This window comes from Hetaerina americana, unplaced genomic scaffold (genome assembly GCF_022747635.1).
Source record: "Hetaerina americana unplaced genomic scaffold, ioHetAmer1.1.p SCAF_34, whole genome shotgun sequence".
NCBI lineage: Eukaryota > Metazoa > Arthropoda > Insecta > Odonata > Calopterygidae > Hetaerina > Hetaerina americana.
Genome location: NW_027286919.1, coordinates 4,196,094 through 4,223,961, shown reverse-complemented (window position 1 = coordinate 4,223,961; position 27,868 = coordinate 4,196,094).

The window sequence follows — 27,868 nt, the reverse complement described above, 5'->3', positions numbered from 1 at the left end:
TTGGTAGGAAATCGTTAGTGAAATTTGGTACATTTTTTCAAATATGAAAATGAATTAATCCTAACCACTAAGTGGAAAAAAATTTGGAGCTAGGCGCAAAAATTGTGCTTTAAATATAGCTTGACGTTTTTCTCACTGCTTGGGAGAGGAAAAGCTCCCCCAGCTTATGTATGGCCTCGCTTGGGAGTGTAATGAGTCTCTGAGTCAAAATGCCAAGAACCTACAAGGGTATTCATTTGAAGTGGCCTCAGTAAACACCGCAGAGTCCACGTATATTCACAACAATCACTCTCTAATTTGAAAAATCTTGATTTATACACTCGCATAAAAACATTTTAAATCAACAATCGCACTGAGAAAATTTTCAACAAAAATCCACAACAAATGCCTTGAACGTGATACAAACCCGAGACCTCGGGTTCCTGGATAGTGCTTTGCTATTGGCGAGTGACATGGAAGATTGCATAGACACCCTGAAACAATGGAATCAAATAATCCAGGTTTGATTCAATTTCAAGGAATGCGATTTCCACCGCGAAATTTTTCCACTCAATACATCCGAAGAACGTCTGTAAGTGGCTACGCTACGGTCTTTAATCCTGCAAAAAATTGCAGTAGTTTCTATAGGAGAGTACTTGAAACTGGTAATTAAAGCACCAGGAAGCAATTGTTCACTTGGTCATTTCGTCAAACCAAAGAATTAAAAATAATCTTTTTGCCTTTAGTTTAAAAAAATATTAATAATTTTCATGAATATTCTATGCGTGATTTAAGAATAAAAAGGTTTTTTCAATGTTTCTTAAAGTGTTATTCACGTCTAATAATATTAAATCTTTAAGAAGAAGCATTCTTTAGTCCAGGGAGCTGAGTATCAGATGAGTGGTTTGCAGTAATGTTTTTGTTTCTTGTTAATTCCAAAATAACGAATAATATGCAATTATAGAATCCAATAATGTAAGGTGAATCAGAGAATAGAGGGCATTCAAATTACGATAGAATATCAATTATTTTGTTGGTATTAGAGTGAGAACTGTTAAAAGCCGTTGGATCATGAAATCATCATGTTGCGATCGATTCGCACAAATTACACTGTCATGTAGGCACATGCGTCACAAAAATGACTTCTTTAATTAATCTAAAAAGCCAATAGCCACGTTTCTATTGGTGCATTTTCGTGAGGATCGTTAATATCCCCATTCAGCGGTTCTTTTCCTAGCCTAGATATACATACCTTTATCGTTTTCTAACGCCAGAAATCGGTATGTTCGCCGCATTTAATCAAAATACTTATGGCCGCCGGTAACATGAAATTTGTAAGAGCTTATTGACCTTCGGGTATGACCTATCAGTATCGGGTATGATAGAGACCTTCCAATTGAAAACTCAATAATTGTTATTTTTAAAATCGATTTCCCATTCTTTATGAGAGTCACCTAGTGAATGGAAAAAAGTATTAACTCAATGGAAAGAATAGAAATAGAAAAATTGTATATGATGTGATTTTTTCCTTCACTCAAGCGTACGGTGTTTAAATTACAACTATACCAAAATTTCGAATGAGTTGCTCGGGATGAATCCCCGGGCGTCCTCTCTTTCCCTCTCTCTCTCACTCCCTTCCCTTCAACCCCTTCCGTCGCGTGATATTTCACTACGCCACCCTCTCTCTTCCCCCCTCCACCGCACCCCTAAATCTCTCCCCTCCCCTCACACCCGCGTTTCTTCGCAAATGATATCTCCCTCAAACCCCATCGCACGAGGGCCCAGCTCCACGCGAGACCTTCCCCCGTACACACACACGCACCCTCCCCCCATAAGAAGCCCCCCGCCCTGTGTCAGTCTCAACCCACAGTAATATATTCCCAACACCTTCCCAAAAACTAACTCCCTCTCTCGCCTCCTTTTCCTCGGTATTCATTTCCCTCGGGATTTGAAAGGGGACCGCTCTCCCCTGTTCCCTCACTCCCCACTTTTCTCCTTCCTCCTCCATTCACTATACCTTTATCCTCCTTTCTCTCACCCTCGAGAACCCTTCACCCCCTCCCCTCTCAGACACACACTTTCAACCGTTTACTCCAAACCTTACGCCCGGCGTCTCCGACCACCTTTGGGTCCAAGCGGGAAACTATTTCATCGGGCGGAAAGTTTTTTTAAATTGCTCCCTAGCCCTCACGGACGCGCTCCGTGTGAGTAACTACGGCGGCCACTATTCAAAATTTATGAATATTTTTCGTCGTCGTGAAAGCTGAGATGGAAGAAGGTGGGAATGGGAGAGGAGCCACGCCAAAGAAAGGGGAAGAATTGCTTCTGAAGAGGGCCGTTCCTTTAATGCTCCACCAGCAGTAATTAACATTTCAGTTATCCTGATTAGGTACGAGTAGGAGGGCTTTTTTGAGAATAAAAAGAATTAGCACTCCCGATTGAATGACGTTAGAAGAGATGAGGACAGGATTATTAGAATTGATAAATGACAAATGGCGCATAAACGAAGGAAACGGCGATCGAGATGGTGCGGGGGCTACCGTACTGGTTTAAACAACTTGTGCCACTCAAATACTGTGGAACGGCTTAAGGCAATGTCCCCATAAGCCTGCTTGATCATATCGAGGGTCTCATTTGCCGTCTTCCCGAGTTTCGCACAAAACTTCACGCAATAACGTTGCTCTAAATTCAGATTCATTTTGTTTTTCGACGCGGACAAAAAACTTGCTTCACTAAAAACGGTGTCCTCACTCAACGACAGCCCGCAGGCGACTGAGGTTGGTGTCGGTCTCTTGCTATGAGCCCCCTCCACCTTACCCTGCCATGCAGACCCCCCTCCACCGCTCCGTTCGCGCCAGAGAAAATCAGTCCTACCTCTTTTGGGTGCTCCCTGTATATATATATATATATATATATATATATATATATATATATATATATATATATATATATATATATATATATACATGTATATATTGAGATTATCATAAGAAAAGCAAAATCATACGATTGACCCTTACGGATATTTGGAAAAACTCTAATCGATAAACAATTATGAGTGAAGAAATTTTAAACTATACAAGATTGATTGAAATGGAATGTGTACGATTTCATCTAAAATTATAATAACTCGTAGCTATATTTAAATGTGTTCGTTTTAAATATCTTTTTTGTGTGCCTCGGTAGACTTTCGCCTTTTCCATCGTACACTATTTCCTTGTTTATTATTTTTTTTATAATATTTTGATTTTTGAATTTAATCGTGAAAGTAATAGTGATTGAATGAAATATTTCTATTCTAGTCGATATTTATCAGAAGTTTTGAAATATGCTTAGAATAGATGCAGCATACTTATACTAATAAATTCTGTCCTGTTCTTGGCCTGTTTTTATATTAAACCACACATTGCCACCTATAAACAAACATAGCAATTTTATTGCAATACCAAGTTGATACCTTTTTTTATAAGTTTGGTATTCTTACCGGCTGGGTTGACTGGTGCTTAATACGTAATGAGAACACTTTTGAACATATGAGGAAATATTTTCGCGCAGAGTGTGACCAGAATTACTTCTGCATTTAGAATTGCTTGGAAAGAAAATATTGGTAGGATACCACGTATACGTCTTGTATGCAACATATCTGAGAGTCGTACGTTGATTTAATTAGAAATGTTTGACATTAAAAATAATTCCAATTGAACACATATATCAGACAAAATATATTTTACTTCAGTGATTTTATTTTGCAAGCGAAAGATCCCACATTTATCATTATCGATCGGCTATAATTACTGGGTGAAATTTCCAGGGAGTATTTAATAAATAATTGAGATAATTGAAGTTTTAATGCATGGGATATTAAAGAGATATTCACGAATGATAATGGAAAGGCGGAAGGAAGTGTACTATTTCGCCAATACAAATACCGGTAAAAAGTATTGGGTGACTTAAGAAAAAGCATTATGCTGAGAAAACCAAAGGATGTCCATACAAAACGTATTGCGCTTGGAAGCTCAAAAATGCGATTATTTTAGGCTATCGATTGTCCAATGCCCACCATCAATTGGTGTGATGCAAATGATGACGACTTAGAACTCCCAAATAAGCGTTAAATTATCATTAATTATTAAAATATCATAAGCAACAATCAGGAAAAGCAACGGGCCAAATGCACTTCCCTGACGTACCCCCGAGGTCACTCGTGCGCTGTGGGAAGTAGCACCGTCAAGGACCCTCTTTTCCCGCTCTGACATAAACTCTTAAACCCAATTAATCGCGCTGTTGTTTATGCCTACGAACTTTAATTTTTAATTTATTAACCAAGGGAATTCTAATCAAATGTCATCCGAAAATCCAAAAAGATCACGCCCACTCACCTACCACTCTCTCCTAGGCTTTAACTCATCTTAACTATTTTTCTGCAAGTGTACAAGGTGTGATCAAAAAAAGACAGGACTGATTTTATAACTTGTTTATTTCGACGGATACAGCTTAATCGAACTTCTCGCCCTCAAAGTACATGCCTTGTCTGAAGGTACACCTTTGACTAAGTTTCTTCCAGCTCTCGAACCCTGCCTGGTAAGCCGCCTTAGGGATCATATTCAGGTCTGCCATACAGTTGGTTTTAATGTCCGCAATAGAGTCGAATCGGGTCCTTTCAAGGTTGATTTTATCTGTGGAAATAAATACAGGTCTGATGGAGCTACGTCTGGAGAGTATGGTGGCTGCGGGATCACGGAAGTTACGGTTCTGGCGAAAAACTCTGTCACGATCAGCGCCGTGAGAATCGGCGCTTTATCTATCAAAATTTCTGTCAAAATATTCTGACAGGATCCAAAAGTAATTTTCCTCGGCTATCTCCCTAACAGTTAAACGTCGATTTGACCGCACCAATTTGTTATGGTTTGGGTCTGTCGAAGTGGAAGGCCGCCCCGTTCGCGAGTCTTAATCTGTCGAGCGTCTACCCGATTTAAGACGACTGTACCACTCAAAACACTGGCTTCGACTCATAGCTGCATTAACAAAGGCTTGCTGAATCATTACAAATGTCTCCGTAGCACTTTTGCTAAGTTTGAAACAAAATGTCACGCACCATCGCTGTTCCTCTAGCTCCTGAGGGACTGATTTGGGTTTTTCCCAGCCGGGCTCTCTTCACAAAATGCTAATCGGCGAATCACTTTCGCCATTTCACTCTTTGCCCCGCACTCAAATTCCACACGCATTCTTTCCTTCACGCATGAACACACACAAAATCTTGACCTCGAACCGCCCCCGAAAGAAGCATCCAACTTTCCCTATCGCACCCGCCGCTCCTTTTTGATCCCCACGGGGGCCGGGGTGCGGTACGGGGGTGGAGGGAGGAAGGGGAAATGGGTTGGGGCGGCGGACGAGAGCAATAAGTATTTCCGGAGCCGTTTTGGAGATGGGCTCCCAGGGTGGGTGACTCTCGGTAAAATGTTTGCCCTAGGGGCGCGGGTTACCGAGGGGAAATCCAACGGGTGGCAACGAATGAGAGCGGTGATGGAGGCTCCACCTCCCGTAGAGCGACGAGGAATACACCAAGGCTGCCCTGAAAGTGAGCTCCGTTAGGCTATTAAAAACACTCGAATTGATATAGAAAATTAATTTTTTTTCATCAAAAAAATGCACATCTTTACTATTTTTTCCGCATACTGGCTAAGCAGATCTAATTAATTGGATCCATATCTTGGAACTGATTTTTCAAATTTATTCAGCATTAAATCCTGCCACCCGGGATCGCAGCCAACCGATGACGTAATCTTGAAGTTCCTCATTGAGACGAGCGAAAAACATGTATGGTAGCCTACCTCTTCAGTCGCATTTGCATTCAGTAGAGTCACGAAACAGATCTAATCATTTGCCATACACGTATCTTTGAACTAGTTTTGAAATTCACTCAGCATAAAATTCTGCAATATAAGATCGCAGCCAACTGATGACGGCATCTTGGAGTTCCTCGTCAAGACGAGCACAAACCTTGTGGTAGCCTAACTTTTTTGCCGTGTTTCAATGCCACAGAGTTCTATAAATCTGTGGAAAACTATTGAAATATTTCAGATATCGTAAAACGCCAGTTTTGAGGAACGTTTTTGTCCATTTCTTGGAAAATTTCATTGTTCACCAGAGACGGATGGCCAGTAGTTCTTGGACATCATGGACCTTCGACCAACATCGATATCTTGTAAAATATTGGAACACATTATTGTCACTAACATTATGAGATTTCTTGATTGTAGGAAAATACTAATCCACAACCAGCACGGATTTAGGAAAAGCAGATCTTGCGAAACACAACTTGGTCTCTTCATTCACGATGTACTTAGATCAGGAGAAAACCACACACAAGTCGATGCAGTATTCCTGGATTTCAAAAAAGCCTTCGACAAAGTCCCACACAATAAACTGTTACATAAACTTAAATACTATGGAATCGACGAGAAAATAATTAATTGGACTAGAGACTTCTTGTCAAATCGACAACAAATAGTAGTAATATATGGGTTTTGCTCAACGGATAGAGATGTAACTTCGGGCGTCCCCCAGGGCAGTGTAATAGGGCCTCTTCTGTTCTTAATATACATTAATGACTTAAGCACACACGTTGGTAGCAATCTGAGGTTATTTGCTGACGACACGGTGGTATACAGGGAAATCAGGAGCCAAATAGATCGCAAACTACTCTCTAGAGACAATATCTCAGAATGGTGCAATAAATGGGGATTAAAACTTAATATAGATAAATGCGCAGTTTTGAAATTTTGGAATAAAGGAAGCGAGGAACAGGATATAAACTACAAAATAGAGGGTTCAGTACTGACTACGGCCTATCAAGTGAAAAATTTGGGGGCTGTTCCAACACCACGCCTTTCAGGGGGAACACATATTAGGACAATATGCGGATAAGCTTTAAAGAAACTTGGCTTCATAAAACGGGTGGTGGGGAAATTTAATGAAAAAGTTAAAGAGAGGTGTTATTTTGCTCGAGTTAGACCTTATTTGGAATATGCCGCAAGTATTTGGGATCATTGGGAGAACATTTGGCAGAAAGAATTAGATAAAGTCCAGAGAAAATCCGCTAGATTCGTTAAAAATTGTTATGATAAGAACACAAGTGTGACATATCTCTTAGGGGAAATAGGCTGGGAACCACTTGAAGTACGGAGACAACAAACGAGGCTTAGACTTTTGAAAAGGTTCAGAACAAACGAGTTAACTATGACACTGAAGGCACTATAATGGCCCCACACTACTTAGGTAGATCAGACCACAAAGATAAAATAAGGGAGATAGATTCCAGGACAGATAGGTACAAATACTCATTCTTTCCCCGAACAATCAGAAATCATAATAGTAAGATACCGAAGTCAGTTTGTAAATATTAAAAACATTGAATTAACGAGTCGGAGCAAAGTTAAACACTGCAAAGCTGTTAGGTATACTTTCAGGTGCATGTGTATATTAGTTGGTAGTTTGAGTGTTTGCATGTGCGTGGGGTGTAAGTGTTCTTGAATGTATGTATACCATGTTTTTTTTGTGGATATATGAATTTGTGGTTCTAGCATGCGGTTTTCTTTTCCTTTTATAAATTACGGGTGTTATTCTAACACCCCCCGCCACACGCCCTTGCGGCGGCTTGCGGGGTATTAAGTAGATGTAGATGAAGACCTTTGACCGTTCGCCTTTAAACTAACAACACCAATAGTGCACGACACTGTCACTCATCACATTTGTTCCGTACAGCGCACAAACTTGAATGACCGATATTCAATAAATAAGCTGCATTGAAGTTTTTTTCTCAATAAAAACCCAATCGCTAGACGGATTTTACATTTGGTGGGATTTCCAACTGCATTGGTCAATTTGACTCGCTCGTGTAAACAAGCGACAAGCGGCGCGGGCTTTCCTACCACTGCAGTTCGAGGCTTACTGCCCTAGTGCGTGTGTGTGTGTGCGTGTCAATACAACAAGCATTCAACTCCCCCAAATACTTCCCTCGCTAAGCACACACGCAAGTTACTTTCTGGACAGCTCTCGTAAATAAACAGGCCCCTACATATGTGCAGTACTTGTAGGGGAAGACCTTTTATATGCTTATTGAAATTTCTGTGAGCCCAGCGCCGCCACACGCACGGACAAGGCGATAAGAGCAGCGGGCATGCGTGTCAGGGTGGCGGTGGTTTGATTGGCGAACGAGGGGAGGTGTCGCGGTATCTCCGTCGCGGGGTTGCGCTGCCTCCTCGCCGAAAGGTTACAGAGGGAATGTTGATGTTGGCGAAAGGAAAGGCATGAAAGTACTCCGGATCCTTGGAATTTCGTTCTAATGGAAAGCAGAGCGTGGAAATCCTCCTGGATGAATATGGGCAACGTCTCACCATCAAACATGCACTTTAAATGAATGAGGCGGATTTGGCTGTGGATGTAGAATTTCATTCGTTGGCCAATGTTTCAACCCAATCTCCTTCCTCAGGGCACGCAATGGCCCACCAAAGTACTACCCAATCACCACGATTCACGTCATCTGTGGAAAATCTGTGGAGGTCACATATTTAGTCAGGGTTTAACTGAAACAATTTACCATATTTTTCCATAATTTTAACGATTACTACCTGATTGCTGTATCTAATTAAAATATGGTCATTTTAACTCAAAGCAGGTAATATGTACTTTATACAGCCTCAGATAGTATTGCAATAAATTTTGGGTACGATTTTAATAAATGTGATATTCATGCTATGAAAAAATTGTTAAACTGGAACATTTACAAATTAAGCTATACAAAGATGAGAGATTCATTTTAAAGGATTGTCTAGGCAATGTTGTTTACTTCACGTAGTCAAACATTTTTCAAAATTAAATTTAAAATTTTTGTTATAGTGATTTTCAAGTTTATTCATGGCCATTGCATGGTAAAATTTCAGAAATAATTCATTTATTTGCCGAAAAGATTTTTTTCCATATTTTCTGATCTACTAATATATTTTAAAGCTATGAAGTTAATTGGGTGTGATATGATTTATTTATGAAAAGAAACATTCATAGGTAAAGCGATTATTGAATTTAGCTAGGGGACGAAATATTTTTAATGTGAATTTACAAGCCAGACTACATATTGATTAATATATTCGTAAATAATTATAAGAAAGTAAACCATTTTGGGGGAAATGATTAGATCTATGTACGGTGAAAGATGAAAACGTTTCCGCGCCAAATATTAGACAGAACTGATCAACCCTTAGGGCTTCATAGGCCAGAATAGTCTCGTTAGATGTAAACCGTACACAACCTGTGATTCTCATGCAAGAGTGTTGGGTAGAAAAGTTATTTACTCAATAGTTTCAGCCTCAACTTTGTGGAAGTTCATTTTAATAAATGAAAAAGAAAAACTTTGTTCCAATTCACCGCTTTATTTCAGGTACGACTAGTTTCGACGCTTGAAGAGGGTATATATACAATGATTGTGACTTTAAACTTTGTACCTGAGGATGACACCGTAGCGTCGAAACTAGTCGTACCTGTAATAAAGTGGTGGATTGGAACAAAGTTTTTCTTTTTCATTTATTAAGTTATTTACTCTCTGTGCTGTCTTTGTGCTTACTCTGGAAGAACTAGCAAACCCGGAGAAGCATAGAAAATGGGTGAATGTAGTTTTATCGAAGTGCGATACCCGGAATCGAAAGGGAGGCCTTTGAACAATATCCCATGGTTTTACTCACTCTCCTACTATGACCCCATTATGAATACAAAGTTTGCATAAAAAGCGTCAAAAAAATTTTTTTCGTCCCTTCAGAAATGGCCGAGAGAGTGTGGAGGACGATCCCCGCGCTGAACGGCCGTCGACTTCAAGAACCGAGGACAATGTGCAATGTGTGCTTGAAATGCTGAATTGAAATCATCGTCGGTTAAGTTTGCGCATAATCGCAAATCGTATTGACATTGATAAGACAGTGACATTTCGCACACCATTACCACAGATAAATTGGCGATGCGAAAGATCTGCGATTAATTCGTCCTCCCGAAGGCCTTTGGACGGACGACCATAAGAGCAGAGTCGAGTGCTAGCTTGCGAAGACCTTTTACAACGTCATCGTGACGATTCCCCAACCCTCTTACAGTCTCAACTCGGTACCAGCAGATCATTTCCTATTCCCGTAACAGTGAAACCATTCCTCAAAGGACACCAAATTGTGACCCTAAGTTCCGTCAAAGAAGCTCTCAAGCGTACCCTTCAGGGCCTTCCGGAATCCCCCAACCAGGGATCCGTCGAGTCGTGAAAATACCGTTGAAAAAATTAAGTTGAGACTCAAGGGATGTACATTGAAGAATTTTGAGAGACAGTGCAGTTATTCCTAAAATAACTTTTTTTCTGGTATTTTTCCGAGACCTTTATAAAAAACATTATATAATCTTCTATACTTGGCTTGGTTGGCTTAGCTATGGTTGGTCGTCATCATGGCCCCGCTTTGGTTAGAGCCATATACTCAAATGAATGTGAAAATTACTAATTTTCTCTAAAAATTATTCAACTGGATTCCATTAACTAGGAAATTGAAAAATTGGGTACATTCGATGTTAGCACGACAGAAGTGAAAGTGTACGAGGGCCCTTGGTGGTGCGGGGAGCATCCGGCGTTTGGCCTATGCTGGGCGGGGGGTCGGATTGGGAATCCGGGAAGGTGAGGGTGGGAAGGGGGTGGGAGGGGATGAAAAAAACAAACCCCCCCCCCAGATCCGAATGGCGATGCATAAAGCAGTGCGCGGAGGGGGAAGAGGGTCGGAGTTGGCTTCGACTGCGCTTCCCCGCGGCCGTGCTTTCGAATATTTATTGCCCTCGCCGCCGCATTTGAAAAGAAGCGAAGGAAAAAAGAGAGATTATGTCACTTTGTTGATCCATGGCCTCTCTCCCCTCGACTCAAAATATCGGAATGTTCAATTGGTATGGACCGAAAACGCCCAAAATAATGCCGCGACCTCGTCGCGAAAATGCTCACTCCATCGGCATCTTTGAGCGGGCGCTGTGTTTCTGTTGCTCGGGTACGTTTCCACGGATTCCGCGAATGCTTTCATGAGTGGCAATAACTCGGAGGCCTCGACGGGCCTTTGAATCCAAAGGGGCATCGACCAACCAGCGGGAGATATAGTATTAGGAGAGTTGTGTTCTTAAAAACTAAATAAAGGATACATTTCCCTCTGTCCCGTTTTTTTGCAAACATTAGTATTCCGCACAGCACGAATACTGGTTTTAAAAATTGAAATTCAATCCAGCCGCATCTCACCTCCCCACCAGAATACTCTTGCTGCATCCCTGTACTATTTATATCTTCTTCCCTTTCTTAGGATACAAAAAGGTAGAGGAAAAATTTTGGTTAAGCAGGGCAAAGGATTAAACAGAAATATCAACGGAGGATTATGCGAAAGCCGTTCTTAGTATATAAAGTCGATATGATTATACAATTCCTTATAAAATGAATTCCATACTATTTACTAGACTTTAACTTCTCGTATTTCCTCAGCTACCGTATTCAAAACTAGAATAGTGTTTCTAAATTTGGTAAAATAGCTCACCTCGAAGTTTTTCGTTAACCGTGAGCTTATCTTATTATTAGGTCTAATGGAAGGAGGTTTTATCGGAACTCCTTTGCTATTTCTTTGAGTTTGTCACATTAACTTCCTGAATAAAAGAGAGATATGTTTCTTTAGCAAAGAAGCAGTAGTACAGAGGTATATTCACAAACCTGAGGATAAATTGACATTAGTAGGTAGGAGAAGAGCTCCTATTGTACCAGAAACATCAATATATAAAGTATAGACTCGATTAAATACCTATGCTTTACCCTTAGTCACGAACTTTCCAAGAAAAACATTTGCGGCAATATATAGATAAGATAGCAATGAACAGGGATTAAGTTGAAGAGTATTTTAGAAATGTGATGAAAAGGTAAAAGAACAATGTTATATTTCGCTACCTATATCTCGTTTAGAAAATTCGGCTAGCACAAGGGGTCTTCATGAAGATGGATTATTTTCCAATTTAGATTGCGTGTAGCGTAGAGATGATATTTGTAATGATAAATTGAGCGGCGTATCAAAACTATTAGAGGAGCATGATTAATTATATTGGTCAAAGTGGTGAGTTATAAAGTTACAGATAAATTTCTTGCATGAATAAGAAGCAGTTGTCTTTAACTAGTACTAATAATGTACCAATAGGCCCATCGTATTACGGGAGGCGAGATGATGACATGGATATTAGAGAGATACCTAAGTGTAGAACCGAACGATTTGAGATTTCGTTTTTCCACCGAAAGGTAAGGTATCAGGATAACAGTCTTCGAGCACGCTGGGGGGTGAAAGGAGTTTTCGTTTTGCGCTCTTAAAGCCTAGTATGAAGGCATTATCTCATGTACATTGGGCTTCTTGCTATTGACTGATCCTCCCGTATGCGTCAAGCAGAGTATCTCACTTCAAGACCGCATGCGTGACTATTGTTTTTCCCTTCTAAACTGCTCATAAACTGTATTTTTAAAATTTTAATGAAAATTATCTTGTTTAAATCTTATTTTATCTCATGCTTTTAATATACTTCACGGATAAACTTCCTATCTTATCACGTCGTTTGAATAACTTAAGAATAACTTCTATGCATATTTTTTGTGGGCATCTCTGTTAGTTTTATTTGTGATTCCTCACGATATTACTTACTTTAAAAGTAGTTTATTACTTACTCAAACTATTTTTTTGCTTGACAGATAAACAGTCTAATTTTCTTTCTAATCACGCAGGTACATATGGTTTGTAATGCATAAAATTGTATTTTATGATCACTGATGCACGTATATTGAATTTCAGTATTTAGGGTCCGAGACATTGGTATCGGGACTGGTTCCTAAAATCAAAATTTATTGCAGTTACCATTACAATAACTTAATAATCTTCAAAAAACATTCCTCCTACATCGATACGCTTAGCTCGGCGCCTCTGCCACTCGTCAACAGCCCGCTGGAAGTCGGTTTCCAAAATACTTTTGAGGGCCTTTTTCGTCGCCGCTTCAACCGCCTCGATGGAGTCGAACCGTTATCCTTTGAGCTCCTTTTGAGCTATCATTTGAGGTAATAACGTTGCCGAGGAAACATTCATCTTCCTGGACGCAGTCCAAAATTCCTTGCGAAATTTCCACCCGCGACATTTTTTGTTCCTCGCTCAAGACTTTCGGCACCAGCTTCGCGCACACTTTCCTCATCGCAAGATCCTCTGGTGCAATGGTGTGCACGGTTCCGACTGAAAGGCCGATCTGATAAGGGCGATGGTTAAACGCCTAACAGAGTCCAAACCTTTTTTCACTTTGGCCACCTGAGCATTGGTTCGAGGGTGTGTCGCGCGTCCGACGCGCTGCTCTTCCCTGAAGAGCTCCCGGCCTTCCTTAAACATTTTGTGCCTCTAAAAAACTCTTGTGCGGCTTAAGGCATCATGCCATTAAGCCTGTTTAATGAGTTCAAGGGTCTCCGATGCGGATTTCTGGAGTCAAACGCAAAACTTCACAGAGTAGCATTGCTCGACGGCGCGCTCCATGCTGGGGCGACGACACCACAAACAATCAAACAAAACAAAAATCCACCTCCTGTCTCAACGTATGCCCGAAAGCAACTGAACTGAAGTGCGCCTGAGTGGTGGGGGACCCCTTTACCGAGCCGACCAATCGGACCCCTATCCACTACTCCGATGAGGCTGAAGCGAACCAGTTACGATACTTATTGTTATGACCCTGTATGTAAATAATCCTAATTCAGTCATTACTTTAAATGTTAATATGTAGAGAATACTGCATTTTGGAGGCAGTCATTGAGGTAAAACTTATTTTAAGGAATGTATGGCGAAGATTCATGCTATTCAACTCTCCGCACGAATCACAGTCTGTCTTCTGCCTTCTAGACTCGCCAGCAAGTGTCCACCAAATGGACGCAAGTTCTTTCACCAGCGACTCTTATTTTGTGGTTATTAATTTTTCACAGTTAATATTCTGATACTCACAGTAAAACTAATGTAAATTTGAGAGCTGACTTCACCTATGCATTGATTGATTATTATGAACACTCAAGTAACAGGATCTATCGCTAAAAATCAATCCCAAAAAAGAAATTCTTCAAAAAACTTTAAAAAACTTGACTCTCATGTTAATTATTCCGAATCTAAACACTCGGTTGTTGCTCTCCGAAAAGTTTTTCCAAGCATAACGTTTTTCATACGAATGAAAATCCAACTTTTATTTTAATTTTCATTTTCTTATTTTTCATGAGATTGAATTTATTTACCATGAAAAATAAAATATTGATTAACAAATGAAAATTAAATAAAAATTTCTCCTTGGAAAAAGTTGCATTGAAAATTGTTGCATTGAAATATTTATCTACAGTGAAATTTAATTAAATATCCATAAATTGAAGATTAAAAGATCGACCAAAAGAAGGTCTCCCATACTATCCAAGTAGATCTCGACCTCTGCCTTCTCCGAAGTAAGACGCGCGCTCTAGCATTGAGAATAATTTGAAGTGGGTTCTTTAAAGATTCCATTTTCAGCATTCACCTTGCATAGGAGTGCTTATGTTTATTATTTCTCAACATATTGCAGGAAAATATTCATATTTCGATATTGTGTCAAAACAAGTCTCCATGCGCTAAATGTTTGGTTAACATTTTGAAAATGTTTGCCCTATTTGGCATAAGTTTTCAACCGTAAAATAGGTCTCCAAAAATTTTAACGACGCATGAAAGTAAAAAGCGTAGTCAATATATAACAGATAACGGATAGAATATTACTAGTAGAGATAAAAGCAGAACCGACGAACTTGGTTATTATTCAGGTATACATGCCACCGAGCAACCATAAGGAAGAAGAGGTAGATAGGATATACGATCAGTTAGAGGACATAATCGCGTGTGTTCCTGCATGGGAAACATTTGATAGTGATGGGGGATTGGAATGGGACGGTAGGCGAAGGAAGAGATGGTGATGAGGTGGGGGAATACGGTCTAGGCACGAGTGATGAGAAAGATCTATGCTAGCAGTTGGAGATGAGGGTGGGTATGATAACAGTTGAGAGAGGAAGGATTAAAGAGAGATGGAAGGAATATATAGAAGAGCTGTACAGTAAAGAACTTAGACCAACAAGGTTAGACAAAGAAAAGGAACATGATGTAGAGGAAGAAAGCTTAGGTCCAGGCATACTCGACGATGGAATACAAAAGGCATTAAGGGAGATGAAAATAAAAAGGCCAAGGGGGTGGATAACATTCCCGCGGAACTATTGAAATACTTAAGAAAATGTGGGAGGAAGAGGCTAAATGGGCTGATTCGTATTATTTATGAGGAAGGAATCTCTCCGGAAGATTTTTGGGATAATTTTTAGTTCCTATTCCGAAAAAGGTAAAGGCTACATCATGTGAGGACTAAAGGACAATAAGTTTGATATCCCACCCAGGTGAAGTTGTTCTCAGGATCATAAGCAAAAGGATAGAGAGTAGGGCAAATGATTACTTAAGGGATGACCAGTTCCGGTTTAGGAAGGGGAGAGATACGAGTGATGCCATTGCAGTAATGAGATTATTAATCGAGAGGAATATAGAATACAACCAGGAGGTATTTGCCTGTTTCGTAGATTTCGAAAAGCATTTGATAGAGGGAATTGGGAAAAACTAATGAGTATATTGAAGAAAATAGGAATAGGTTGGAGGGAAAGGAGGCTAATCCGCAACCTGTACATGTCTCAGACTGCTCAGGTGCGGGTGGGGAACGGGGAGTCCAGACGGGCAGTGTTAGGAAGAGGTGTAAGACAGGGTTGCCCATTATCACCGTTGCAGTTCAACCTGTACGCAGAGTAAATAATTCAGGAGGCATGGGAAGAATTGGAGGTCGGAATGAAAGTGGGCGGGTAATCCGTAAAATCAGTAGGATTCGCTGATGGCCAAGCTTTAGTTTGTCAGTCAGCCAAGGGGTTGCAAGCATTGCTGAGTGAATTTGAAATTCAGTGCGACAGGTATGGGATAAAAATCAATATTAATAAAAAAAAGGTTAGATGATTTTCTAGAAAGGAAAAGGCTAAGCTAAACATTAAATTAGGAGGGCAAAAACCAGAGCAGGTGGAACAGTTTACGCATCTCGGAAGTGTTTTGGACGAACACGCTCAAAGTAGTAGGGGCGGAGGTAGGGGAGGGGTAAGGAGAAGAATTGGGCTAGGCAAAGAGGCTTTCACAAGGAGGAGGAAGTCGTTGAGTAAGCATATTAAGAAAAAATTCTTAAATACTTTTATATGGATCGTAGCTATGTATGACGTGGAAACGTGGTCATTAAAGCAGGAGGATAGACGTAGATTGGAGGCTTTTGAAATGTGGGTGTGGAGAAGAATGGAGAAGGGGAAATGGGCAGAGAGGAAAACAAATGAGAAAGTACTTGGTATGGTGGGCGAAGAGAGCAATCCTATGGAGGCAGTAAAAGTGGGAGAAGGTGGTATTTGCCGGCAGCGGGATCTTGAAGACTGTATTTGAGTAGAGAATGTTTGGAAAACCAGAAAAGGAAAGCAACAGGATGGGGATGTTGGACGGGATGAAGTTAGGAAGAAAGTACTCAGAGATAAAGAGGGATCTGATGTAAAGTAGGATGCTTGATTTTTTTGTTTTGTTAGAAGTCACAAAATATTTTATTTAGTAGTTGTGTCCATCCAAAAACCTACCATAATCGGTAGATTACCTAATAATAATATTAATAATTTATATATGTACATATATATATATATGTTATACATTATATATATATATATATATATACATATATAATGTATAACACTTAGCACTAGTGGACACAGACAGAAACACACAAAAAGGAGACTCACTATTTTTCGAATTTTCGGTGGTTGTGACCACCTTTATGAAGAAAGAGAGGGACAGAACCTACCTGACGATGATGTAATACATCGAAACCCGGTCGTAAATATAAAAAATTTTATCAAGTGGAAAAGTGCTTCAGTCAGTTATTCATAAAGAATTTTTGTTGAAATTTCTTTATAGCTTTAAATTTAAGAAGCGATGTAATCATAAATAGACAAGCTACTATTAAAGAAATACTCTTTAGTTGCAGCCGAACCAATCTAAGCCACGAAAAATTTATTTCTGACCCCTAATTTTCACGCTACGTTTGCATGGTTTTATATTCACACGCTCTTTTAAAACAAAACGCAATGCATACATTTTCCATACTTTTGTCACCTGAGACGTATGACTGGAGTAAGCTATCCTCGGGCATTACACTGAACTCCATACTTCTCAGAAATCTTACTGTCTCAGATCCTTAGCGAAAAAGTTTTCCCCGTTCCATGGGTGGCCTGCCAGCTGAGATAGTAGAGGAAAAACTTGTGCCAAGGGTATAAAGTTCACGGGACGTAAATAAGCGCGCATTATATAAAAACTTTCACGATCTTACCAAGAAAAAAATGGCCATAATGTCGGGCGAAGTCCTAGGTTCCCCGCTACGGCCGGTACAGAAAATAAAGAAGAAAAGAAAGCGGCAAAGCGCAGCGGAATCCTTCCCCCCCCCCCCCCTCATGCTCGGCACCCGTCGCTCGCTCCATTACACCGGCGTGATAAATGTTTATACACCGAGTGGATTTTTCCCGGCCTAACCCTTCACCTTTCCCTCGCTCACTCAAAAAACCCCTTTTAGCCTCCTCTCCCACGTCTGTCCATCTAAGCCCTCCTCTTCCCTTCCCAGGCCACCTGTTCCTCTTTCACCGCCGCCGCGGCTGTGTGGACCCGCCGGGAGGGGCACCTGGGCCGGGGGCACGTGAAGGATACTCTCGCGGGCGGGTGATTCGGGGGATGCTGCTTCTGAAGACGGGCTCATTTCTCCCTTGCGGAGTCAGTCGCGTGAAGAGGCGGCGTCTTATAACGCAATGCTGGGATCAGCGGTAGAATCTCTCACGAGGGATTTCTTCGAGAGGAGGGAATAAGGAAAGGCTCTTCCGAAAGGAGAAGAGTGATGCAATCTCCCTCCACATTTTTTGACGGCTGTTTCCATGGCAACCCGAGTGAGATTTTATCTTACCGCTACGAAATAGTTTAAGTGCAAGGTCTCTCCTTTACGTACATCTTCTTCACGACTCACAATATCCCCTCGCAATGGTTCTAAACGAAATAATGCCTATTCCGCGTTCATGAAATATGAGCACTGTTTAAAGGTAAAGGTATATTTCTGTGTTTAACCTTTCCATTAAAATGTTTTCATCCCACTTGGACCCAGCTATCAACATGCACAAGGGAAACGGAACGATAAAGACTTTTTAAGGTGAAGTAAGATCTGGTGCTTTCCCGGCGTATTTGCTTGATGAAGTTTGGCCGGGTCTTCCAACGGGTCAAGGGTTTCATGTTGGCCCAGTCAACATGTAACCCCTAACCCGGTGGAGGAAACGAGAAAACTTCATCAAACTTTTTAAGGTACTTTTAAATAATGTGGTAATACAAATGTTTACAAATATATATATACATACATATATATATATGTATATATAAATATATATATATATATTTATATTTATATATTTATATATTTATATACCGATTGTACGGACAAACTCTATACAAACACAATAATGGGCTGACACAGTAGAACACAAATAGAATAGAATAGCAACATTTAAAAGGACACTCACACGAAAAAATTTTTCGGCCCTCTCAGAGGCCTTCTTCAAGTGAGACTGAAAATATGCAGTTGCTGTGAAGAGGAGAAAGAGGTATGCGTGGGGAGGGGAGGTGTGGAGGGAATGCTGGGAGGGAAATTAAAGGTGGCGGTTAAGGGTGGTAATTTTGGAAGAACGGAAAGCTAATATGTTGGCGGATTCACGAGTTCTCACCTCTATATTGGTGGCTGAATCAGGTAGGGATTATAGGATGCTGAGAGCAAAACACTGGAATGGATAAGGGGGTAATGCATTCGCCTATGTAAAATAAAGTGCAATGTTTGCATGATAAAAGATAAATAATATCTTTTGAGAGGCAATTAGCGTGGGAACGAGGTGAGGGGGCAATGAGGGGATGTAGGGAGAGGGGAGTAGGCATAATAAGAGGACAGGTTTTACATTGGGGGCGGTTGCAAGTTGGGGAAATATTGGGAAGTTTGTCACGGGGGGGCGCCAAAGGGTTGGTGGTTCTGAGAAGGTTTTTGAGATTGGCGGGTCGTTTGTATGCGATAGATGGGCATTGGGGTAGTAAGGATGAGGTCGCGTCATTGTCATGTAAAATTGGAAACAGTTCTTTAAGGAGGGTTTTCAGTCTGTGTGATCCGGGGTAATAGGTGGTGCAAAGGTTGAGTCCTTTGCGTCAGATGTGGGCTTGTTTTTATGCGGTGTGTGTGGTCGGGTGAAGCGGTGGATTTTATTTTGTAGGAGATTTTCTGGGTGACCGCGTTTGAGGAGTGCAAGATGTAGATTGTCGATGTATTTGTTGAGAGTGGCTGTGGTGGTGCAAATTCGGTGTCCGCGGATAGAGAGAGAGCTAGGAATCGAGCGTTGCGTGTGTTGAGGATGACAGCTAGTGTGGTGTAGGTATTGCTGATGGTCAGTGGCTTTGATGTGTACTGAAGTAGTGAATGGTGGAGTGAAGGAATAAGTCATTACTTCTATATCTTCAGAGGAAGACGGATTGTTTCCGTCGAAATATCAAGAAATAACGTTTGAGAGTTCTTCTTTTTTTGTGTTTCTATATTGTGTGTTACTGTGTATTGTACTATTCGGCACTTCCGTGTTACGTCTACGAAGGCATATATATATATATATATATATATATATATATATATATATATATATATATATATATATATAAAATACACACATTTACATATAGATATATATATATATATATATATATATATATATATATATATAAAATACACACATTTACATATAGATATATATATATATATATATATATATATATATATATATTATGTGTATATAATAGTATTTCTTTTTATTATGGAAGTCCTGAAGTTTATTACAATTTTTTGTTCCTATTCAAACCTGGAATGGACCATAAATTCCATTAACATAAAGTAATGTAGCGCTCAAAATAAAGTACCTATTTGTTACTTTTAGGATACTCTTATTTTGAACACATCCAAAAGAGTTTATTAATATTTACTTTTAATTTCAATACATTTTTTAACATAGAACGAATTCATAAACACACTTTTAATAAAGGAAAACTTAAAATTACAAATAATCATTCTTTTTTCGTTTTTCTTTTTCGTTTTTATTCATTAGGTAATCTACCGGTTAAGGTAGGTTTCTGGATGGACACAGCTACTAAATAAATAATTTGTGACTCCTAACAAAACACAAAATCCAGCATCCTATTCTACATCAGGTCTCTCTTTATCTCTGAGTACTTTCTTCCTCCCTTCATCCCGTCCAACATCCCTATCCTGCTCCTTCCCTTTCCTCTTCTGCCCAACATTCTCCCCTCTATTACAGTCTTCAACATCCTACTGCCGGCCAATACCCCCTTCATCCACTTTTCCTGCCTCAATAGGATTTCTTCTAACAAACCCCTATCTTCGCCCACCATACCAAGTACTTTCTCATTTGTTTTCCTCTCTGCCCATTTCACCTTCTCCATTCTTATCCAAACCCCCATTTCAAAAGCCTCCAATCTACGTTTATCCTCCTGCTGCAATGACCACGTTTCCGCACCGTACATAGCTACGCTCCATATCAAAGTTTTTACGAGTCTTTTCTTAACATCCTTACTCAAAGTCCCTGTCATCAACTCCCTCCTCCTTGTGAAAGCCACTTTGCCAAGCGCAATTCTTCTCCTTACGTCGCTACTACTTTGACCGTGTTGGTCCAAAACACTACCGAGATACGTAAACTGTTCCACCTACTCTAGTTTTTGCCCTCCTATTTAAACGTTTAGCTTTGCCTTTTTCTTTCTAGAAAATCTCATAACATTTGTTTTATTAATATTGATTCTCAATCCGTACCATTTCAATAATTCCGCGGGAATGTTATCCATCCCCATAGCCTTATTTATTTTCATCTCCCTTAATGCCGTTTGTATCTCATCGTCGAGTATGCCTTGACCTAAGCTATATTCCTTCCATCTCTCTTTAATCCTTCCGCTGTCAACTATTATCATACCCACCCTTATTTCCAACTGCTAGCATAGATCTTCCCTTTTTTTTTCCTGGTAAAAATTAAACTTTGCAGTACAGCACAGGCTATTTTACCCTCCCTCTGCAAACTTTCCATATCCTCACCCAGCATCTTTCACCACGCCTCTTTTGCTTTATTTGTTGCCCGCCTCATTTAATGTTTAACTCTTTCTACTTGATTTGGCCTAACTCTGTGTTTACATTCGTCCATTTTCTCCTCTCATTCATCTCCATAATCATTTCGTCCGTGTTCCATGGTTTCCTAGTCCTTTTCGCAGTAACGGTTCAAATAGAGTCTTTTGCGGCTTTCGATAACCCCTTTTTTGATCTTTTCCTAATGTTCTTCGATAGTACTTAGCTCTTTACCATCCTCCATGATTTCTTTTACAGCCCTTTGGTTGATCCTTCATTTTCAATCTATTTAATGCTTTTTTATTCCATTTTCTAACCCGCCGCCCTTTCCTTTTCTTTTTGAAACTGACGCTGCATTTCATAACAACTAAATTGTGGTCACAGTCCGAATTCGCTCCCGGGAAGCGGTGCGAATTTATCACACCGTCCCTAAACCTTTATCTAACCAGGATATAATCTAGCTGATATCGTTCTGAGCCACCTGGCATTTTCCATGTATACCTACGTCTTTTGTGGTGTCTAAACCAAGTGTTGGTGTTGAACAACCCTTGTCTCCGGCGGAACTCAACTTCTTTCTAGCCGCGGTCATTCCTCGTGCCTAGACCGTATTCCCCCACCTCATCACCATCTCTTCCTTCGCCTACTGTCGCATTTCAATCGCCCATCACTACAAAATATTTCCCTGAAGGAACATTCGTGAATATTTCCTCTAACTGGTCGTATATCCTATCGACCTCTTCTTCCGTATGGTTGCTCGTTGGCATGTATACCAGAATAATAACCATGTTCGTCGGTTCTGCTTTTATCTCTATTGGTAATATTCTATCCGTTACCAGTTATATGTTGACTACGCCTTTTACTACCTCTTTATTTAATACTATGGCAACCCCTCATTGGCTTGAGTCCCCGCCGCTGTATATTAGTCTATAATTATCACTCCAGTATTACCCGATATCCTTGCACATCACCTCGCATAGACCTAGAATATTTATTTTTCCCTTTTCCATCTCTCGCTTAATATTCTCCGATTTTCCTCCCCTCATCATTGTCCTAACATTTCACGTTCCTATTCAAACTAATTTGGTTTTCTTCTCCTGTGTCTTCTGTCCTACTGCTGCCGGTTTTCCCTTGCAAGGGTTTTGTGGGATGGCGACTGCGGAAGCCTTGCCTCCCCGGCTGCCGGGCACGTCACAGGGCCGATTGGGCTGAGCCCCGTAGTTCCAGGACTCAAAATCTCTTTAGTGACCATCATATTTAACTTGGGAATCATAATTCAGGTGTTGTCCTGTTGCCTTCCTCAATAGTGTTTTTGACGTGACACCGTCACTTATTGGCCGCCCCACTAGGGTCAGACGTATTTGCAGCCGCCTCACTGTGGAACAGACGCTGTGTGGACTACCTTTCGTCTGGCAACTAACTTTCGACCTACCAGGGTGATCATGGGTGACCCTACCAGGAGCATTTATTATTAATTTCGCTAGCACAGCTCTAGGGGTCATCGTAACGCACAAGCCCTTCCACCACGTCAAGGCTGTAGTCCAGGGGAGGGAAATAAACAAATATCAATACTTATACAATTTTCAACAAACTGAACAAGGCTTACGGGATGTATAAGGGAAAAGGAACGCCAAAGACTTTTTAGAAATGAACTTATAAAAAACTTGTTTGGACTTTAATAATACTTTTTAAAAGTGAAACTGGTGTAAACCAAATTTTTCAGTTACTCTCGAATTATATATATTTTAAAAAGTAGATGTATATCCATTCGGTGCCGAAATGCGCAAAAATCGAACGGACACTATGGTGATAATAGTTCCTTGAAAAACATTTTTTAGGCTCATTATTATCTTATTCTACAAAGAATATATTTTTTTATCTATAGCTCTAGTAGTATAATCTTCACGTATGAAATGCAAAGACTGGAGAAAATCAATCAAACTTATAAATACGGACAATCTTTATCATATACCATTGTGATATGATCTTCATAATATAAAATTGTGGTTTACGTTTTACAATAGTATTTTCATGCCTGCATTTTTTTAAAATATTGCAACAAATTTCCTCTTGAACATTTGATGGTCCTCCTCTAAGTAGTCCCCTTTGGCTGCAAAGTCCTTTTCCCATTTCTCCTCTGTCTTCGAATATAGACCCAACATTTGAAAGTTTCAAAACCAATTAGTATCCTTCGCCTCTTCACCGATGGTTAAAACTAATTTCACATGCTTCTTTGACGTCACTTAAGGTGGGGTCCTTTGTGGGAAAATTTCACTTTTTGGTATAGGAATAACAGCCTGCTAGTGCCGAGTCGGGACTGTAAGGGGGTTGGGGAATCGTCGCGATGTCGTTGCAGAAGGTCTTTGCAAGCAGACACTCGACTTGGCTGTTTTAGTTAGTCTGTCCAAAGACCTTTGGAAGACGAGTTTAACCCAAATCTTTCGCATTGCCAAATAATCAATGACAATGGTGAGTGCATTGCCACTGTCTTACCAATGCCAATAATACGATCTGCGATCATACGCACACTTTACCGACACGGTTTGAATCCAGTACTTCATGCAGTACACGTCAGGAAAAAATTGTTGGCAATACTTTTAATAAAAAACCTTGTACATTGCTATGGGATGTTTAAAATAGTATAAAACTTTGTGTAATTCACTATAAACCAGCATGGACGGATCTGTTATGTCTCAATACATTTTAAATTCTATGTATACGAACGTTTTAGATTATGAAATGAGTGTGAATTAAATAATAAGTGGACTTGATTTCGATCCTCTGTCTCCGGCGACTGTACTGGCAAATGCACTGGTCGGGGTGGCCATCTTGGATGGGATATTAGTTCTTGGAAGGTTTTATTGGTTCTTATTATTGTTATTACTAGTTGAACGGATTGAACGCTTTCTCTGCAAACTACAAACACTACGATGAGAGAATGTAATTAAAAACACGTGAAATGAAAACCCACGGAGAGAGAGGGAGAAAGAAAGAGAGAGAGGGACGGGCAGAGACATAAGAGAGGGGAAACAAAAGGAAAATGAAACCTCCCCTAGTCGAGAAGTCGCGGCGTTGAGATGAGAAGCAGGGAGGGGGCGTGATGATTGGAGCGGAGCAATGGGAAGGAAAACGAGGAGATAATTAAGATGTATTGGGCGACGTCACAGTGGCCTGGAAAGGGGTGTGATGGGAAAGAATGCCGGTGACCCGAAGGGAGAGGGATACTCGGTCGGGTGAAAAGTGGATTTGGAAGGGGCGAAGGGGTGTCTGTCAGCGTGGCGGATGAAAGGCCTAAGATAAGGACTCTTTAATTCGAAGGGGGAGGGAAAATCTCGGTGTGGGTTTTTTCGCGTCGAAGGGTGGGGAGGAGGGCAGGCCGAGTTGAAGGAGGGGATGGGTTAGGAGGGAGGACCCTCGTGGAGTCGAGGGGACCTTGAAAGGGGCCAGTCCGACTGTAGGGTCTAGTGCCGTGGGCCGCACGCGGGCCCCCTCCTCCCCATTGCCGTGGCGTCGAGAGATGAGAGCGGACGATCGCAAAGGAGATTGGAGACGGAGAATGGAGAAAGTGACGAGTGGGAGGGAGAAGTGGAAGGCAATAAGGAAGACTCCTCAAGAGAATGCCCGAGCCATCGCGTATATGACGGCGCGCTCTTTATTTCCTCTCGCAACCACTCCGGGTTAACCATCTCCTCGAGGGAGAGCGACACGGACGGGGGAAAACACGTCCTCGCCTAAACACGCATGTCCAGTTAATGGGTTGAGTTTCGCCTAACGTCACCAGTGGAATACGGTTATTGGATCCGAATAAATAAGAGCATAAGAATGACTTCATTGTCCTCGGAAAATTAAAATGACAAAATATCATTAGCTTCCAAAGCTAAAGAGAAAGGGAGACACATTTTTATTAAATCAAAATGTGATAACCTTTATCATTTTCGGTACCGAATGAGCATGAAATCCCTTCCATATCTTTGTGAAGGAGGCCTAATCTAACAGAGTTGTGATATAATACATCTATTTCAACTAGTTTTCAATTCCAGCAACTCATTCGTTTATGAGCATTCATGCACGAGTTCATTCATTTACACGTCTATGTCAATACATTTAAAGATGACATTTATTATGGGAATATTTTTTAGAATTCATGCACACTTATTTTTATATCCAAAATTAATTTTTGGCTGAGGGGAAATATTTCGATGCTATAGCTTATTGTCTGGAACATAAATTATCTAATTTGATTGATACAACGATTGCTAAGCTCAGTCACCTTGCTGATGGCAACATGATAATTGAACGTTTTCCAAGATTATTCGGGTCTCCCACCGGGTCCACGTTCTTAGGTTTGCCGACGTTTCGATGGCCGAGTCGTCCATCGTCTTCAGGGCATGTCGGTACTCAGGTATTTGGCCGCCTTATATAGTTTGGTCGGGAGTTCAGGTCACGTCTGATTGGTCGGACGCTTTCCGCCTCTTGTTTTCCTTGATGTTCCTCAAAATGGGTTTCCACGCGTTACTGAGGGAGTATCCGCTGTCTCGGTTAATGGATTTGTTTTCGAGCCGGATCGCTATTGCTTCCTTAGTCAATCTTTCCCAAAATTTCTCTTCTCGGCACAGGATCCTTGTCTCCTCCCACCGAATGCTATGGTCGGAGATGATGCTGTGCTCTGCAATGGCCGACTTCTCAGGTTGGCACAGTCTGAGATGTCTCCGGTGTTCTTTTAACCTTGTAGCAATGGTCCTTCCGGTCTCTCCCACGTAGACTTGGCCGCACTCGCAGGGTATTCGGTATACTCCAGGGGTCATGAGGCCACAGGGGTCCTTTGCCCTGAACTCCCGACCAAACTATGTAAGGCGGCCAAATACCTGAGTACCGACATGCCCTGAAGACGATGGACGACTCGGCCATCGAAACGTCGGCAAACCTACGAACGTGGACCCGGTGGGAGACCCGAATAATCTTGGAAAACATTATTCGCCGGGAAAGTACCAGATCATTCTTGATAATTGAACGGTTTGAAAATTATTATTTAGCATAGGAATGAATTAAATGATAGATTCTACGGAACAATAATTTATTCAATTTATAGAAAATTAATTGTGCCTATTTACTTCTGCAAGAAGCAAGGATATTTTGTGATATCGTTTTTTTATTCATGATTAATCGGTTTCATTGGGTCGCGGTAGTCCAGGGGGTAGAGCGTTGGATTGCTGACCGGAGGATCCCGGGTTCGATCCCCGGGCAAGTCTCTGGGCACCTGCAGCTCCACCCAAGCTGAAGTGATTTTTCGGGTACCAGATCTTCCTGGGAAACCATAACCGGCACAGGGAAAGGAACTGGCCCCCCTACCCTGATGTGTGAATTTTCACACGCCGTAACTGGGTGAACTCTACCATCACCTACCAAACCGACCTTCTGGTTGACTACAATGATTAAGGTTTAGGTTTTTTATTCAGTTTTCATATTAATCTCCCAAATACTATCGGTAATTTAACAATCACATTCATACGTCTTTGTCACAATAATAATAGATGTAGATGTTCATCAGAAAAAATTGAATGGATTTAATAAATTTATTGCAGAAAATAAGAACAGAAGGGCTAGATAGAAGACTTATCTGCAAAATGTAGAAGTATCAGACTGCTCAAGTACGAGTGGCAAATGGAGAGTCGGTTTTGGGCAGTGATAGAAAGAGGGGTAAAAGAAAGGTTCGTCCATTATCACAAATAGTTTTAACGTACATGTGCCGCAAACGGTTGAATGAATTTAGAGTGATTGGTATGGAATTAAAATCAATTTAAGCAAAGCAATGGTTGTGATGTATTCAACGAAGCGGAAAACTGAGTGAAATATCAAAAATTGAGACCGAAATTTAGAGTAAATGGACCTGTCTCAGAGGTGTTTTGAATCAAAACGGTTAAACGAAGTTGGAGTAATTAGATAAACCTCGTGTGATATTTGATACGGGCGTCATTTATTAGAATTTTTAAGGAATTATTGGATGACCCACGTATTAATTTAATATTATTAAATATATATCATAGAAAAATCCATGTCCGAACAACCGACGAGGTTTTTTACGAGAGAAAAACATGATGGTGGAAGTAAGATGAATATAAATAAATGAAAGGACTACCTTTGTAGTTCCACACGAAAACGATTTATTCACACGACCCAGGTTTCGAAGTAAAACTTCATCATCAGGTGATGAAGTTTTACTTCGAAACCTGGGTCGTGTGAATAAATCGTTTTCGTGTGGAACTACAAAGTTAGTCCTTTCATTTATTTATAATGAATCGGTTCCATAAAGTTACGCCAGAAACCATTAATTATAAGATGAATATCGTAGATTGCAGACTTTTGATACATATAAATTGGTGTGGAAAAAGATGGAAAAGGAAAAATGAATAGAAAAAAAACGAGGAAGTACTAGGCATGGTGGGGGAGGAGATGGGAACTTTGGGAGAAATCAAAAGGGGCCAGAAAGGATGAATGCAGAGGACTTTGATTGGCAATGGGATGCTGAAGACTGTGACAGAGGGGAGAA